Source organism: Lactuca serriola, chromosome 1, assembly GCF_051521515.1.
Source record: "Lactuca serriola cultivar US96UC23 chromosome 1, Lser_US96UC23_V15, whole genome shotgun sequence".
NCBI classification, from domain to species: domain Eukaryota; kingdom Viridiplantae; phylum Streptophyta; class Magnoliopsida; order Asterales; family Asteraceae; genus Lactuca; species Lactuca serriola.
In genome coordinates, this window is record NC_136408.1 from 188,864,361 (window position 1) to 188,882,718 (window position 18,358).

Genomic DNA, 18,358 nt, shown 5'->3' on the forward strand with positions numbered 1-18,358 from the left:
GTCAATGATGCGTCTATTAGATAAGGGATCATATATTACTCCATTCTACAAAATATCACATGGATTGAGACATGGATTATAATCATTCTCTCTATCCATCTGTTGTTTCCCAGTTTCCAATTTACGACAACTGACTAATTGAACAAATCAAATCAGTATACGCTTGGCCAAGCGCTTCAGGTGTCATCACTAAATCATCGAGGGGCCCACATATATCACTTTTATCCCTTTAAGGTTAAAAGAAATGGATACATTTTGACTCATATTGTTTCTATATTTACTCATCAAATCACACACGACAATGCGTTTTATAACACCAAGTTACTGGTACGTTTACGCATCATCAATGTGCAACCGATTTGTAAGCTACAACTCACACGTCTCTGTTTTAAGAATATAAGATATTATCGTTTCACAATCACTCGTGATAAAATCCATAAAGTGAATCAGGTGAGTGTGGGTTTATTCCAATACTCAAATCTTATTACAGGAGTACTCATGAACACTGCAACAAACTTGTGCTATGTCTAAACGCCTTTAGACAATCTACAGACCCATTCATGACAGTCTAGCTTCAATACCTACTTCCAAAGTATGATCGACTGTGGATGGTTTGAAAAACCTAGTTATTCGGGAAGTCAAAACATGCAAAGTGAAACACAAGAATAATCGAATCTAATATGGTCTCAGAACTTAAGAATATAAATAAAACAATTATTATTTAATCACCGTATTTATTACACATTATTCATTGTATAATGTTTCGGTTAATCAACTTGATACTTGAATTAAAATAATAGTTATCCCATGCTCTAAGCATGCACACTATGTTTACCTATGATCCTTTCTTGGTAAAATAGATCAATTGACAACATTTCAATGATGCTCATTTCACAATTACAAATCCTTATAAAAAATGTAAGAATACCAAATTCTTGCCACTGGCTATAATATGCTTAGATTCTAAACTTATATGCAATGATCCTCTTGTAATGACTATGCACAAAAGTCACAGAGACTTGGTACCAGGCAATACAAAGTATTCCAATGGATATCAATTCCATGGAAACGAAGCCTCACATTCAAAGTACATTCCTTTGAACATCCTTCTTGCATTAAGTTTTCTAATCTTATACAGATTTAAATAATAACTTCCACTTATGGAAACATTTCCATATTCCTATTTTGACTATCACTTCTGAACAAGAGTTACCTCTTCTCAGAGTATGCAATTATGGTCCTTCCAAAATTCAGAATATTCTTTCAACTATCCATAGGCCACCAATCTTTGGAAAACCTCATATTGTCATCGACAATTGCTTAACCATTTTAGTCATATCTCGTTCTAGTCCCTTTTCCCTCTTAATGCCGTAGGCATTCGGAAAATTAGAACATAATAATATTATAGCATATGTAATCAATCCTATACCCGAAGCATATGGGATATGATACATAATGTTTCACACAAAGACATTATACTTTACCAGTCTCTTGCTATAATATTTCCACATATAGAATTTCCTTATATTGAATAATTTCAACATAACATTCATATATGTTCTTCACTAAATTTGATTAAAATCTCAATCTAAGCTTTTAGATTTGAAATGAAGTATGAATTCCTCTCCCTTAATTATAGCAAAACAACTTTTCAAACCCTGCAACTTTGCGAATTGAAACCTTTGTTTTCTATAATTAACATTGCTAACTTGGACCACTTACCATAATAATTATGCTCACACCAATATAATAATTATTATCTTACTAGCACAACACTTATGCTCCCACTAGCTTTGACATGTACGCAAAAATCAGTTGGACTTCTAGAAATCAATACTTATTGACTTCCTTACCAAAGTTCAGATTTCTGACACAAGATGCTTCGATAAGACTTTATCTAGGCTTCTCAAACTCATACAACTTTCCTTAGATAGCTCAGATGTGTGTCTAAACAACTTTAGAACTTACAACAATAAGTCCCAAATGTTTAGACCTTTGCCATTTCTCAAAATTCAAACTATAAAGAGGGATGTCGTAATCATAAACGAATTTGAGAATGCAAATATCACAATTGCTATCTCTTTAAAATCTACTTAGTGAAAGCGTTTCCTCACAATCATTTTCATGAATTAGAGAGAAAACTTATGACACTTAGATTTTATGGTGTACGTGTTCCTATCCATGTGAATTTGTCATAACCATAATCACAAGACAAGGTTAGTGACAAATCAAAACTCATATGGATTGAACTTGTTCAATCTTAATTTCTTGCCACCTGGCAGCAAAAGGGCCTACCATTGCTTCCAAGTTGTTATGCAAACAATTGAGAACTCATAGAACTCACATGCATAGTCAACTTTAACTGGAATGGCCATAGAAACAAGAATATGTCAACAAGATAGGTTATAAACTGGAAGTCGTGTGCTAGTGATAAACAACTGGTTTACTCTTGATTAGTTCTTCAAGATCTTTAAGACTCCCACTGACCTCTTGACATATAAGATTCTCTTTGTCAAGAAACATTACTTGACAAAAAAATATTCAACAATTAGTGTGGTTTCTTATCAAGACAAATATTTCTGACAATTGGTCTTAGTTGGTCTTTGTTTAATCCAAAACATCACAACTTATCAATTTCAAATGTACAAGAGTAGAAAACATTTTACTCTACATTTGAAAAGTGTTATATACCTTTCCTAAGAATATGCCACTCGAGGCTCGATCTTGGAGTGTTACTCTAAGACTCGATTTTGGAACGAAGTAGGATTCACCTTTTTGATTTAACCATTTCAACAATTCACGATTCTTCTTCTTAGCCATACAAATGCACTAAGATTTCCTAACAGAATCAATTGTGATATGGTTTCATAATCACTAAGATAATCATAAAACACGATACTCAAGTACTCTCCCTTCTTTTCAGATTGGAGAAACTTTACCTTTCTGTCTAATTTGATTCTTCTTATTTGTTCTCCCATACATTCAAACTTTTCCAATGGTTCAGAATTATACTTAATATTGTATGTATAACCATATTTAACTTTAGTAAATCATAACGAATAGTCTTACTGTTCTTTGTGGTGGACCTGATCAGCACACAACCGAGTGTACCGGATCTCCTAGTCCTTCACTTGACTCACATATGCATGTTAACAAGGAATTAGTATTAATTTCCCAAAGATGAAGGTTCTCATTCATTACACAATACAACTTGCATGATTCCAAGTTTCTATCCAACCGAAACTTGGGTAATGAGAATCTTTCCTTATTTGGTAAATTATGACACTGCGACAAATGAAAGAATCAAATCCATTTTTCAATATTTCTATCAATGGAAACTGTCACACCCCAAAACCAAAACGGCAGAAATGTTCTGGGGTGGAGGACGTGATGTACAGTATCATAACAATGCATAATAGTAAACAAGCAACAACATCATCCATTGCATTAATAATATAATTTAATACAAGTGTGTTCTGTGTATAGTATATAAGACACCAAACATGAATAATTAAAATAAAGACGAGTCTCGAAATCTCCATCTTCTCAAAACTTGGTCATCAGTACCTATCTACTGGTGAACTGAAAATACAAGTTATTTTGAAAGCATAGATCAACATTAAAGCTGGTGAGTTCATAAGTATTTTAGTGTCATTGTTTGTATGAAAGTGTTTGTAAATGTTTGATGTAAATGTTTCTAAGTGTTTGTAGTAAATTTTTGTATCTCCTAGAAAATCCTATATTTTCTACTAAAAGTAGCCTTCTACCAAGGCCCGAATGTTCTGTATGTTGTTTGTTTATAAAAGTGAGTAATTTTCCCAAGTATGACTATCATTACCAAAATATAGTTTACATTACCGTTTATGTGAGAGGATGACAATGTGAATGTAATGGGAAAATAACAATTTATTGTAGTATTGTATATAAGTAACTACTAATGTACTTACTACCTTAAACCATTATGTTAATTAAGGTAAAATGTGATGAGGTTGTTGATTGACTAGTAAAACACGACGATCAAAGACGTCGAAATGGTACGCCATTTGTCACCCGTAGACCTGCAGGTCCCCCTGTAGCTAGCAGCAAGGTGTAGGACGGTTAGTCCCGTATATATCTATACACAAATTCACGCTCTCCCTCTAGGAGACTCTGGTTACAAAACGTGACACAACAGTAGATTGTCATGCCATAAAGTACTAGCTCACATTAATGTTATAGTATTCTAGTGTTTGTATAGTATGTTTTAGTGTATTGTATGTTCTCTCTGTTCTAGTGTATTGTATGTTCTCTTGTAGAGTGTAGTGTATGTTCTCTTAATTTCTTCTCATATTATGTTCTTTTTGTTTCTCAAAATAGTAATTTTGTATTGACTCATGAATGAACTGACTCTTGAATGTTTCATTGTACTAGAAGTAGTGAGTAGTGAAGCTCTAAACTATACCTATTATAGTTTACTAGTAATATAGTTTGAATGACTGAGCCCGTTTGTACACCTTTGCTATCGAAAGGTGTTGAACTGATGTAGGAACTTTTATATCTATACACATATACATAATATATAACTAAGGTTTAAGCATGACAACCATCAATTTTGGCCAAGTCAAAGTCTACTAAAGTCAACAAGTCAAACCAGTCAACTCATCTAACCCTTGTATATTAGGGTTTCCATTATGTTTCTTATCGAACAACTTGCAATCTTAATATGAAGTATCACTTAGCTTTTTCACGTGTTCGGAAATTCTAAACCCTAATCAGGGCAAGTGATGAAACTACTCAATAAAACATTATTCCTTGACCCTCGAGGCATATAACAATAATAACAAGACTTAACGAGGTTTACGAACCTTGAACTACAGAGCCAAACACTCAAAAAGGTCACAAAAGAAGCCTCTCCCAATCTCTACCACTCTAACTCTCCCAAATCTCTTTGCATGAGAAATCTCTCCAAGAATGTGAAATCTCTCCCAAATCTCTCCAAGAATGTGCAATCTCTCCCAAATATCTCTATGTATGAGAAATCTGTCCAAGAATGTGAAATCTCTCCCAAATCTCTCCAAGTATGCCAAATCTCTCCAAGTATGTCTAATCTCTCCCAAAGCTCTCCCTCTGTATGAGAAATCTCTCCAAGAAAATGAAATCTATCCCAAATTTCTCCAAGAATGTGAAATCTCTCCCAAATCTCTCTCTATATGAGAAATCTCTCCAAGAATGTGAAATCACTCCCAAATCTCTCCAAGTATGCAAAATCTCTCCAAGTATGTCAAATGTCTCCCAAATCTCTCTCAAAACCTCTTTTGATTTACTTTTATCATTCGGGGCATCCCGACAGTTGACTTGGTGAAAAACCACTCGAAACGGGAAAAGACATTAGAAAATAGCCTTTTAGGGCCGAAGTCCCCTTATAGGGACCAAACCCTCCTTGAGTCGAAGTCCCAAGAAGCAAGACTGGAGTCACCCTTGAGTAGCTGCAGCCACCGAACTGCAACCATTGAACCTGGAGCACCGCATCCGAACTTCGCCCACGATCCCTCCTGACGAACCCGCCTGCGGTATCTGCTCGGACCGCAGTCCTTTCCCCTTCGGATCCACTTCAGCGACCAAGTCTTCCCTGCGGACCTAAGGCTTTTGAGACAGGACCCTCGCCCCTGACTTCGGATTTCCCATTTTTCCACCCGATTTTAAACCACGACTCCGTTTTAAGCCTGTTTTTAATTATTTTAACGAGGGATTTTCACCCAAACTTATATTTTGACATATAACGTCCCACATATTCATAAATTCACCATATTTTTAAGGAGATCCTTATTTAAGAATAAAATCTATTAAGTAAGATCTAGTGGTGGAGTGTTGACTTTGTCGTAGTGTTTGATACAAATAACCACCACCATGCCGACTCCATGACCAACCATTGTCCTTCCACCATACCTGGTCATTGAAGAGTACTTTCCCCACCATTTGATCAGCCACACTCTTGGTCAAAGGCTAAAAACTCCTATATCTCTTCACTTCACTCATTTTCCATCATTTCCACCAAAGATTAAACACATATTTTCTCTCAAATTCTCTCTCACAATTTCGAGATTTCCAAGGCATTTTTCAAGCTTTCCTTCTTCATTTGGTAAGTATCATCACCCTTCATATGGTTACTACACTTCCTTTTACTCAAATCATAGATTCCTTACACAAACTCCATCATATTTGTGTTAGATTCTCGAATCTTCAAGCAATCCTCCAAGTGTTCTTGAGTTGAACACTTCTTTCCTTCAACATTCATCAAATGAAATCACACAAGGTGAGTTCATAACCCTATATTTTTATGTTTTTCTTAAGTTTTAAGGGGGGAATACAAGTTAAAACATTAAGAACATAACTAAACTCATTTAATAGCCTTCATCAGAAAAGTTGAGTCTTACTCACGGACTGTTTTGACTATCATAAACTTAACATCTTTAAAACTGTTTAATATGCAAATATTTCAGGTTCATACCTTGAAAATGACTACTTGCACATCTCCATAGGATTTTTCTACGATATATGGTGATTTTTACAAAACTGCCTATCATTTCAGAAACGATTTCGGACCAGTCTTTGAATATGAGCATTTTAACACAAGTTAAAGACTTCCAACAATCATAATAAAAATTATGAATAAACTAGACACAAGTTATGAACTCTCAGAATTTACGGAGTCAGTTTTCGACTTCGTATGATTTTTATATGATTTTTCTAAAACAGTGTCGAAAGGTTAAAAACAAGTTAACAGCTTACAACTTGCATAACACTTTGTAATATGTTGAGCAAAGTGTCTAACCGTAAGTTCTAAATATTTAATGTATTATCTTGTTAGTTTATCATCATAAACTGAAATTTAGTCATTAATGATAAGGTTTACTCATTCATTTCGAACACATATAATAAACTTCAATGGGCATAGTTTATGGATTTTTACTATATGAAAAAGGTTTTACTCACAAAACAAATGGGTTTTTCATATCCTACATGATAAACTATAATAGTAATAGTTTAAGGATTTCATATCACTAATTTATTCAGAAAAGGTGACTTTACTTCCTTCACTGAAGTGGTTTTAATATCAAACTATGTGTAAACTAGTTAACTTAGGTTGTGAGGCAATTCTCTCCCCGTACGTTCGAGTATGGGATCCCAATTCCTGTAAGTTATAACCAGAGTCTCTTGTAGGGAGAGAATGATAATTGTGTATAGATCTATATTGGGTTTGATACCCTACACCTTGCTGCAAGCTACAGTGGGACCTGCAGGTCTATGGGTGACAAGAGCCATAGTATCTTAACGTTTGAAAAACGTTGTGCAGGTTATTTCTCGTCATAGTATGGTTATAGCGACTCACATAGGTAGTTAACTATCTTTCAAGTTTACATGGAAAATTTTACTTTGAAAAGGGGTTCACTTCCAAATCACAAAGGGTTTTATGCCAATTTAAAACCACTTGTATATCTTTAAGTATGGCAAATACTTTTTTATTTTCGGTCCTGGGAATTAGGACCACATAACTTTTATAAGGAAAATATAGGATTTTATTTGGAATCATATCTCTGTTAAAACTATATTTCATCTAGAATTGTTAGGCTTCAACTATAATTTCTAAGTGTATATGATAGAGTTATATAAGAATCTAGTCATAATCGACTTAGAATTGGTGGGCTCGCCTTACTTCCTGTTCCTTGTTTGGTTGTGGACCTAGGGCAGACCCATTATATTCGAAGGTTTATTTAAATTAAATTTTATATAACTTGTATACACTGGTCGATTATAGAAGGAATCTATAGGTCTTTCTAGGGTTCATTATCGCATAACATAGAAGTATTCATCTCACTTAATAAAGAAAATATTGGATTTTCTGGAAGCATACTTTGTCGCCTTTACAAGGAAAACGGTTTCTTTTTCAAACAAAACTCTTATGAACTCACCAACTTAATTGTTGACACTTTTTCAAAACTACTTGTATTCTCAGGAAATCAATGAAGCAGGAAAACCAACATCATTTTGAGGATGGGACGTTAAATCGTCAAACAGTTCATTTTGTCATCATAATGTAATTGATTTGAAACATGTAAACATATACTTTGGTGTAACTTTTTCAATTATATTTATGATGTTTGTAATTACCTTGAGTACTATTATACTCGTTGTTGTGATACTATACATGAAGTTCTCCACCCCTGGACGTTTCCGCCATCCTTGGTTTAGGGGTGTGACAGATTGGTATCAGAGCCTTGTTTATAGTGAACTAAGTATATCGAACCACATAAGATATACAAACTATAAGTGCATTGGGACTAAGGTCTCTGATTTAACATTTTTCAAATAACTATACTTTTAGAAATAAATAGTTTCTTATTAAAAGTATACATGCATGCATACATACTAAGTTCAGCATCATTCTAGAACAAAACAAAAGTAATGATTGTTGAATGGCACAAGTAGGCTTGGGGATGTATAGTCAGGTCTGGGAAGGACATAGCCTGATCAACTACGTCTAACCTAGAGGTGATTAGGATATGCCCGGGAATGGTTGTGGCATTGCAACAAGTCTAAAAACTTACCAATTCTATCTAAAAACAAACATTGAAAAGCATACGTCAAACATTAAAATACTATAGGAGTATTTTGCAATACTATAACCAACTTATGTGAAAACTAAAGACCCCTATTAGTAGGTCTTTAACGACTGAGTGCATACGCCAAGGTTATACATAATTGAAGATATTATAGACTCAAAATCTATGACTATTGCTCTACTTCCTGTTCCTTGTTTGGTTGTGGATTTAGAGTAGAGTCATTTATTCGAAGGTCTATTCTATCTCAGATTATATGTAACTGGTATACACTATGTGATTATAGACATGACTGATAAGGATCACCCCTATAAGTAATTAATTATAGAGTTAGACGCCTATTAATTATCTCTTCCACTCATATTCTCGCACATATAACATAGCAAGATCCTACTTACCAGGCGACCCCTACTTTCCCAACCAGGGAAATGGTAGATGGTTATGAATAGAATCAGAAGCGGAACCGGAGGTAATCAATCCTCCATGCATAGCCAGGGTTCCCGCAAACCATTGCGACTACGTCGGACCTAGGCCTCGTTGGGCAACCGTGATCGAGGTTTGGAGTCGACAACAGCGACAACAATGACCATGTGGAGACCAATGAGGGTGCTATGACCTCAACCATGGGGGAACGACTGACAGAGCCCTCCTGGAAAAGACCCAACAGATCATGAACATCGGGGATTAAAGCAGGGAGACTACAACCCTAGTTCGGAAACTGCGCGCTACTACAGACCCTACCGTCTCACATACCCGAGACTCGGAAAGAGACTACTATTTCAGAGACCAAAATTCTTTTTAGCACCATATCGCTGCTCGGGCAGAGGCAAGAGAGTAACAGGGTAGACACACGACATTCAAAGAGAGGATGATTACAACCACACGTCTATTGGCAGAGCTGCAAGGTGCATCGACTTTGCCTTAGGCATCACAAGGGACAGATCGTCATGAGTAGAGTTCATACCGCTAACAAGACCTTGTAAATTAGGTTTATGATCATGCGTTGGTGCTACTCTATTCTAGGTTTAAGCACGACACTGCGATTTAAATGGTCATACTAATCGAGAGATCTACTTGCTATCAAAACTTTTCCTGGTATGATCGAGGTCAAAATTTTCGCTGAAACCATAATTACTAGAATCATATTAACAAGATGGGCTTAGGACATACCTAACAGACTCGAAGGTCTATTTAATCTTAATTATATAACTAAGCATACTTCAATTGGTCATAATAAGGACCTAGCTTGGATCAAATTACAAGGTTTCACTTGGATACATAACTACTAAAATACATGAGTTTATCATATATAGACTCTCGTTATGAACTGATTTTAGAACACCATAAACAACCGAAATACGTTACAAATTGAACTAAGATAACTTTAGTTAGAAAACTCGCGACGTACAGCCAATCTAAACACTCATTACCGTCTCACCTGTAAACACTTCGGTTGAGAGGTGCCTTCTTCGTAGACCTATAGGGTGCGATCATACCAGCACTAATGCACCAGATCCCATCAAAACTCCCCAGCTAAGTGTGTTTGGACAAAGATGATCCTAAGATGAGTAAAGCTTAACGCTTGTACGAAACCTACTTCTACCCACTACCATAACTCCGTCTCAGGAACGTTAGTAGAAACACTAAGAATAGTACAACAATGTGCAAAAATTTATACATGTGAATATAAATCGTAAGAATGCACTTGAGATAACTATCCCCACTCACAAAGTCGTTTTTCATCGTGAAACGGAGCTATGTCTTCACCAAGAGGCAACCAACCAACTAGCAAGGCACCAACCTTACATATAGACTGCTACTTTTCAAGCTGCAGTCATGGCAGCCGTGGTAGCCGTCATGGCGCAGCTCAATGCTAACCACGCCAGTAGGCACGGAGATGGTGTCAGAAATACAAACTGCAATAACAATCAAGAACACCAGCGGGCGTCTACCAACGAAAATGCCTCAGGCCACAAGCCTACGAGCAAGAAGCGAAAGTTTTGGAACAAAAAGGAGCGCAACCAATCTCAAAGATTCGCTAAAATACAACAACCCATGGCCACCCCTACAATTATGACAGCAGTCACAACACATGCCTCGACATCAGCCACAAGATCTATCGCTCAAGCACCAGACAAGCATTATATGGGAACACTTCCAAAGTGTAGCAAGTGTAACTACCATCACACAGGAGCTTGTCGGATTCCACGATGTATCAACTGCAACAAGAAAGGGCATACCGTCGGCTTCTGCAGGACCCCGACCCATCGCATCGCTTCAACCACCAATACTGGTGTAAGTCCAATATGCTCCGTATGTGGTGAAACGGGACACTTCAAGAGAGACTGTCCAACCGAGAAGAATGACGGAGGAGCAGGAGGAGTCTAACAATTGAACCAGCGAAAGCCTATTAGGACTTTTGTAATGTTTCCAACGACAAAAATTTTTATGTACCATATGTTTGTAATGAATTTGGTATGATTTCTAAAATTACCGTCTTCCTAAAAGTAGTTAAAATACTCTCTCGTACAAATCAAATCAAAGACATTCATATATGACCTTAGGATCATTACCTATAAGATGTGATGACTTCGTGCATACATCAGGGTTAATTATAATCAAAATACTAAAGACTTAAAGCAAATAATTCCATCCTGACTCCTATTCCATGTCTAATAGTGGGATTATGGTGGAGCCACCCACTTGACGATTTCACCAATATCAAATTACTTAAGACATACATATACCGCTCGATCATAGAGTGACCTGTCAGAGATCATAATATAAAGTAGCATTACTAGCTATCAGAACCAACTCACTACCAGTGCTAGTTGCTGTAGTACGAATCATCTGCAGTAATAATAACATCGAACCAAACGGAACACACTGAAAAGAAACACAAGATACTCTATCACCCTAATGAGCACTTCTTACGAATACATCTTAACACATTTTGTACCTAAAAAGATACTGTTGTCATCATTAGATTTCGATCGGTATAGTCCTCACCTTCCCTATTTAAAGGCTACAAAAAGACCCTTCACCTAACCCGCTAAATATCAGAACCTTTGTCTCCCATAAACATAAATTCGACACGGACCTCCAGGTCATCTCTCGTAGTGAAACCCCAAAACACTCACCAGAGGAGTATTATACCTTCTAAAACGTTATCACAAGTATTTCCAGAAGACCCTTCAGGAATGTCACGCATACAGCAGATAAGGTTCAAGCATAGAAGCTTGGGACGGATACAGTTATGTTGGATTAGTGTCTAAGTCCATAACTGTAATTGGTAAGACTTGACCTGACTTGACATGGTCCATTTGGGTTGCATGGCATCGGAAACTTTGGATAGACCATTTGTGAGAAGAGGACATTTGTGACATATTAATATATTATAAGTTCTAATATATTAATATAAAATTATGTTATTTAATTAGTATTGATCAAGAATATATTTGGACTTAATTTATTGATCAAAAGAGACTAATTAAATATATGGGGATTGATTGTGTAAATCATTCATTCTTATATATGTGGGCTTATGATCCAAGATTCCTTATGCTGGGTTTAACCCATGTGGTGGTCCATGGATATTCCATGGAGGTTAAAACCCATGGAGCATAAGGAATGGGTAAAGTCATGGGTTACATGGTGTAACCTTAATGTGCACACTATATAAGGACCCCTTTAGCACAAGAAATTGACACAAGTAATACACATATAAGGGCTAGTCAATTTGAGCTTGGAGTGTCTTTTTCTCATGGTTATTACAAGTGTTCATGATGTTGTGTGAACCATTAGAGGTGTCACACTTGGGGCACTAGGCTCTCAAGCTTCATGGATTCAAGCAACAACAACAAGGTATGTATTCTATCTAGTTTATTACCCTAGTATCAATGTTTTGGTATGCTAGTTAGGATAATACCTTGGATATTCATATTTGTATGTATAATAGAGAAAACATAGATCCAAGGTATTTAGGGTTGCATGTACACTTAGGAGTGTTAGAATGCTCAAAACCCAACAGTGGTATCAGAGACTGATTGTTTTTTTGTAATATTGATGAAAACGTTTTATTTTCAAAGTTGAAAAAACAGGGAAAAAGATGACGTTTGTCAAATTTTAAGATAATTACTTGTTTTTGTGAAAAACTAATTATTTGTAAAATTTGAATCATTTGATATGTGAGTTGAATTAGGTCAAATTTAGTAAAAGATAAAATGATATGATTATTTTATTAGTTTTAAAAGTTTGATCTAAATGTTTTAAGGAGTTACAAATTTTGTCATAAAATTTTGGAGGTCAAAAGTTGTTTTTTTTTATTTTTTAAAGTTGTGATCTTAAGTGTTTTGAAACCTCCATAAGTTATGGATATGAAAAGGTTTTTAAAAAAAAAAAACTGATTCAAAGTTTTTATGGAGTTACAAAATTTGGTGTTATTGTTTTAAAGAATTCCATAACTTATTCTTATGTTATGGAACATGAAAAATTTCGCCATAAAACCATCATTTAACTTCATAAGTTATGGATTACCAAAAGTTTTATGTTTCCTTGATTTATGAGTTAGTTTAGATTAATGAAAAAAAATTGTGTTTTAGTTGTTTTCAATCCTAATTAATCTAGAGGTAGTTCATAAAATGTGTTTTTGTAACTTGTCCTCAACTTACATAAAAGGTCACATTTATGAATCTTAAAAGTTATAAAAGTGTCATAAGTTACACAAAAAAAATGAAGAGTCTTTTTCATTAAATAGTATTATGACTCCATAACTTGTCCTCAAGTTATGGATGTTTAGGAGTCACTTCTTTAAAAGTGTTATTAAAGAATAAGAGGTTACATAAAAAAATGAAAAGTTTTCATTTTAATGAACCATTAAACTCATAACTTATGAAATGAAAAGTTTTGAATAATTTCAAAACTTGTCCTCAAGTTTTGGAATTTGTAAACTTTTCCCATGAATACTTTAATTCCATGTTAAGCCCTTAGAATTTTAAAAGTTAAAATTCAACCCTTATACCTTATAACATTATAAGTTAATAATATCTATATATATGTATAAGAGGAAGTCGTCTTACCATTAGTAGACTTCATTCACGAAGTCGGTCTATAAGGGGGGTATAAGGTTACTGCCCATAAAATGGCAGTTTAATGGGTGTCCACTCTCACCCACGGCTTCCTTGACTGGTGGAGGGTCTTTAGCCGAACGGGTAGGACAAGGACTATAATTCTCCCTTCATTAAAAGTATTAATGATAAATACTATGTAGCTAAACATCTATAAATTCCCAATCATAGTTACTTAGGAAAATGTGAATTTGGTGCTAACCCATGAAATTACACTTTGCACTTTCTTAAGTCAGTTAGTGGAGCGTGTGTGGTTAACCGGCACACTAGCTTGATTTAACAAGGTAGGCAAAGGGTAACTTAATGTTTATCATAGCATTGGTGGAGCGTGTGTGGTTAACCGGCACATCGATTGAGGGGTAAATATTAAGGGTACCAAGTATATTTGCATGGTTATTCACACCTTGTTTCGTGATCCTCGGCATCCTAGTCACAAAACCTGAAGGGCACACTCGAGATTGAAACATGCCATTGTAAAGTTCAATGAATCTCAAAAGAACCTAGGAGTTTCAAAACCAATTAAAACCTAATAATACATTTCGTTTATCTTGGTAGAAATTGGTGAATCGTCATTCACCTACCTTCAAATATTATATAGCTTGGATTACGGCATCCCTCTTCCAAGTTATAAAATAGTTTGTAGGGTCCTAGCCTTAATATTTCATATTGGGTGTTATATTAAGGACTTCAAATCAACTATCTTGAATATCTCCCAAAAAGATGTCTAGTTCAGACATCTATGATCTTCCCAAATCTCTTGGAAATTCACTTCCTCCACCTCCTCCAATTATCCTTCCTAACCCACAAGTTCAAGGTCACTCTAGCCCTATTGGCAAGCAAAGTCTATGTGTGATTGCATCTTGGAGATAAATGATGGGTTTTGAGCATTCTAACACTTCCTAAGTGTACATGCAACCCTAATAAACCTTGGATTTATGTTTGTCTAAGATACATGCAAATAATTATTTTTCCAAGGCTTATATCCTAACTAGCATGGCATGGGGAACTTGAATCAAATAAAGCTACTAGAAACACTTACCTTGTAGTTGTAGATTATTCCTTGAAGTTTTAGAGCCTAGCACCAATAATGTGGATGCCTCAAATGAAAGTCACAAATCACCACAAACTTGGAACTTTGAGAGAATAGTCACACTTCTCTTGAAATCGGCCCTCACCTCAACATGTGTCAACTAGTGTGATTTCAAGAGCCAAAGCCTCCTTTATATAGTGTGGTGGATTAGGGTTACATCCATGTAAACCCTAATACCCATGTCTCTTCATTTCCATGAGATCCATGGGTTAAAGCTCCATGGAGTATCCATGGACTTCTCGATCCAAGCCTAGCCCATTCCAAATAAGCATAAGCCCACACTATATAAATATAGAAGCCCATATTTAATTAGTAATATCTTTGATCACTAAGTTAATCCTAGATTAATTATAGATCACTACTAATTAAATAATATGATCTTATATTAATATATTAGAACTTATAATATATTAATAAATCATAACTTGTACTATTCTCAAATATTATCCATAAATTGTTCGGGTGAAGTGCAACCCAAATGGACTATGCCGGGTCGGGTCAAGTACATACCAAATATAGTTATGGACTTAGACACTATATCCAACAGTCTCCCACTTGGATAAGTCTAGTAACTATATTTGCAAGTATAACTTCAGGAACCGATCAGCAATCGTAGCTCTTTAAACTCTGTTGAAGTAGAACGCGCCATTTAGATAAGTGATCATATAATCCTCTGTTCTAGATATCAGCCGGACAAATACATGGAACATTGTCTTGCTTATTGTCCAACATTTGTTTCCCGGTTTCCGATTTGTTTGACATAGAACTCAACTGAACACATCAATTTAGTTCTGACCGGGCCCGGTACATAGGTCAAAAGAAAATCATCGAGGGGCCCAGATATCAGCTTCTAATCCAAGAAGGAACAGATAAACTTCGACTCATATGTTTGTTCTACCACTCATTGAATTACACATAAAAGCACGTTTTATAACATCGAGTTACCAATGCGTTTATGTACAATCAATGCATAACCAACTCGTAAGTAACAAATCATATCTCTAGGTTTGAAGACTTATATGATATTACCGTCTCACGATCACTCGAGATAAAATTCCATGAAGTGATTCCAGTGAGCGTGGGTTGAGTCCAATGCTCAGAACTTATGAGCACTCATGATTGTTGTAGCCATGTCCAACACCTTAGACCTCTGCAATCAATCATGACAGTCTTGATTCATACCTACTTCCGACATATGACCGACTGTGGAGGTTTGAATAATATGATATACCAAACATAATTATTCTGGAAGTCAAAACATGCAAAAGAAATATAGTAAAAGATCGACAAGAGATAGCAACACTTTACTCATAAATAAAACACCTTTTATTCATCATCTAATGTCAATTACACTTTACAAATTTCTGGGTTATCTAACTACTAAAACTTATATCAACCTTCAGCCCTATGCTCCAAGCATGTTGGAGATGCTTAACCCTACTCAGTCCCTTCGTGAGGGGATCTGCCGGGTTCTCATCCGATGATACCCTCTTCGCCATGAGGAGTCCTTCTTCAATTCGATGTCTGATAAAATGGTATTTTCTGTCGATGTGTCTGGATCTCCCGTGATCCCTTGGTTCCTTGCCTAAGGCAACCGCACTATTGCTGTCACAGAAAATCTCCATTGGCTCTTTTATAGCTGGTACAACTCCAAGGTCTCCGATGAAGTTCTTTAGCCATATCGCCTCCTTTGCTGCCTCGCTCGCTGCTATATACTCTGATTCACAAGTGGAATCAGCCACTGTCTCCTGCTTGGAACTCTTCCAAGAAATTGCTCCTCCGTTTAGGGTAAAAGACCCAGCCTGACTGAGAGCGGAAATTATCCCTATCAGTCTGGAAGCTACCATCACTATACCCTACATCTCTCAAGTCATCACTCCCACCGAAGGTAAGGACCCAGTCCTTAGTCCTTCGCAGGTACTTGAGGATATTATTTACCGCGGTCCAGTGTTCCTTGCCAGGGTTCGCCTGATACCTGCTAACCATGCTCAAAGCAAAGGCTACATCAGGTCGAGTACACGTCATGGCATACATGATCGATCCTACAGCTGAAGCATAAGGAAATCGACTCATTTCTGCTATCTCAGCCTCACTACTAGGGCTTTGTGTCTTACTCAATCTGGCGTTACACTGAATGGGTAACTCACCTTTCTTGGAGTTATGCATGTTGAATCTTTTCAACACTTTGTCCAAGTAGGTACTTTGACTAAGTCCAATTAGTCTTTTACTCCTGTTTCTCAAAATCTTTATCCCTAGGATATAGGCAGTTTCACTAAGGTCCTTCATAGCGAAACACTTCCCAAGCCAGGACTTTACTTCCTGCAGGGTTGGGATGTCATTTCCTATGAGTAGTATGTCATCCACATACAGTACCAAAAAACTGACTATGCTCCCACTAGCCTTGATATAGACGCAAGATTCATCTTCACTGCTCGAAAAGCCAAATTCCTTGACTTTCTCATCAAAGCAAAGATTCCATCTGCGAGGTGCCTGTTTCAATCCATAAATGGATTTCTCGAGCTTACACACTCTATTCGGGTACTCGTTGCTGACAAAACCCTCTGGCTGACTCATGTAAACATCTTCAGCCAACTTTCCATTAAGGAAAGCGGTTTTGACATCCATTTGCCATATTTCATAATCATGAAATGCAGCTATGGCCAACAGAACCCGAATAGACTTAATCTTAGCTACTGGAGAAAAGGTCTCATCATAGTCCACTCCAGGAATTTGAGAGAAGCCCTTTGCAACTAGTCTAGCCTTATAAGTGTGTACTTTACCATCCATGTCGGTCTTCTTCTTGAAGACCCATTTGCACCCTACAGTCTTACGACCAGGTACATTCTCAACCAAGTTCCAAACTTGATTGTCATACATGGATTGTATCTCGCTATCCATGGCCTCTTTCCATTTAGCAGCCTCAGGGCCTGCCATGGCTTCCGTGTAGCTGTTAGGTTCATCCAGACCTACTAGTGTCTCATCACTAATAAGTGTCTCACCTTCCGCAGTAATATGGAAACCATAGTAATACTCAGGTGCATTCCTAACTCTCGTGGAACGCCTCAGAGGTACAGGCTCATCAACTGGCTCAACAGGAGTTTCCTCCTCAAGTTGAGGGCTAGTGTTTGAAGTTCCTTCACCGCTTGATCTTTGAATTTCTTCAAGATCAATTTGCCTCCCACTGTCTCCTTGGCTTATAAATTCTCTCTCTCTAAAGACTCCTCTTCTTGCTACAAAGACCACATTGTCACTAGGTCTGTAGAAGAGGTAACCAAAGGATTGCTGTGGGTAGCCGATGAAAATACACCTCTCGCTTCGAGGTTCGAGCTTATCATGAGTCTCGCGTCTCACGAAAGCCTCACAACCCCAAATCTTGATGTGGTCTAGCTTAGGTACTTTGCCAGTCCACATCTCGTGAGGAGTGATTTCCTTAACATCGTCGTTGTGATCAATCAGAATTTGAGCTAAAGTCTTGGCACTATCATAAGTATTCGGACGAGCAGCCAAAACACGAATCTTTATCGGTTGAGATAACCCCCAAACGA